Source organism: Atta colombica, unplaced genomic scaffold (genome assembly GCF_001594045.1).
Source record: "Atta colombica isolate Treedump-2 unplaced genomic scaffold, Acol1.0 scaffold207, whole genome shotgun sequence".
In the NCBI taxonomy this organism is placed as follows: domain Eukaryota; kingdom Metazoa; phylum Arthropoda; class Insecta; order Hymenoptera; family Formicidae; genus Atta; species Atta colombica.
In genome coordinates, this window is record NW_017259302.1 from 1,631,773 (window position 1) to 1,633,613 (window position 1,841).

Consider the following 1,841-nt stretch of genomic DNA (forward strand, 5'->3'; position numbering starts at 1 on the left):
GAAATTCAATTCCGACCGAATAGATTGCAATCGCGTGCGAGATCTAATTTGCGAGAGTATATTATATATATAGGTAAAGGGAGTTCAGAGCGAATACGTCGAGTGTGGGCAGCTTCGGGAGCCTTGGAGGTAACGCGGACATGTGCCGAGTATGTAACTCGTTTAATAAATAAATAAGTAACGCGCTCGCGTGGAGATAGGTATGCGGCAAACGCGAGAAGCATGTTAGGACGCGACGTACGGAGGGTGACGGCACTGACGGCGCGGACGGAGAGGAACGGAAAAGAAGGCTGCCGGGGTGTTTCGGAAATTTCGAGCTGCTACGATTCACGGGTCCAAAAAAACAAAGTGGAGTACTCGGAGCGCAACTTTTCCATCGGCGGTATGCCCCGGGGGCGTAAAATTGTGAGGTCGGGCGCGCTCTTCCTCTCCCCCTTGCCTGCCGTCCCAGCCACCCCCGCTGCCCATCTATTCACGGCCTGAGGTCTGAGATTCGAGCCATCTGTCGGAATCCTGATTTTACATTCTCCTTCTCCTCTTCGTAAATAAATCGGGAGATCCGTTTCACACACATCCATCCACCCACACATACACGCGCGCGCGCGCGCACGCACGCACGCACACGCACACACACGCACACACATACACACACACACACACACGCACACGCACGCACGCACGCACGCACGCACGCACGCACGCACGCACGCATACATATGGGGAGGCAGCATCAAATTCGAGTAGCGCGTTTCGTTCCGCGCGCGATCTGGCCGCACCGACGCTATATTGATTTGCCAAACGCTAATTGCTCCTCTCCCCCTCGCCTGCACCCCTTCGAACCACGCTCGCTCGGCGACGAATGTTCGAGATCGCGTAACATCGTTTACGAAGCTACAATCCGATTCCCCGCTTCGATACTTCATTCAACGAAATATTTTGTATGTTTTGTTAAGCGGGCCAGACTGTCGTATACTAGAAATCCTCAAGCAAAGATTGGACATCATATGTTTAATCATCAGAGATAAGTTATACTTCGAATCAGATATTCATACACCTCATTTCTATCTTAAGATCATGACATGAAATATATGATACGAACCAATCAAAAGTTGACTGAAAAAGATGTCCAATTTCTTACTTGAGGATCTCTATCACATATCGTTACGCACCGAAGGTTCTCGCGTTCAATTTCGTATTCCCGCAATCAAAGAGAAAATAGAAATGATAGGATTGAAATAAAAGATATCGATGTACGTACGACTTATGTATAAAGTTACCTTGAGAAAATAGAAAAATTTTATTCAATCGCTCAGTGAAATACAGAACGTAAACATGAAACCGAACGTTAGAGGCTTGGAGTAAATCAAACGCACTCTCTCTCGAAGAGAGACTCGAAAAGAAGATCCCTCTGTCGAATGTACGTTTTATCTTTGCGATTCTTACCGAGGAACAAGCTTCTCTCGAGCCAATCTTTCACGCAGCGATTGGCTTGTTTTTACTTAACTTGTTCGTACAACGTGTACTATCAATTCCAGACTTTCTCCTTACGTAAAAGACCAAGACGAGATCTTGCGCTACCATGGATACGCTCGAGTCGGCAATATTCTTCCTCTGGCGATCCGCGGCGATCTCTAGCGTGGCATCGATAGCGGCGGCGGAATTACAACAGGTAATAATTACGTAGCCGAAAATCGTGGGAGTTTTCGCGCACGCAATTTTGATGGAGAGATCTGTTACCGGCACTGCGCTGCGTCCCGCGTTCTCTTACGTTCCTTCATTCTGTCTCTCTCTCTCTCTCTCTCTCTCTCTCTCTCTCTCTCTCTCTCTCTCTCTCTCTCTCT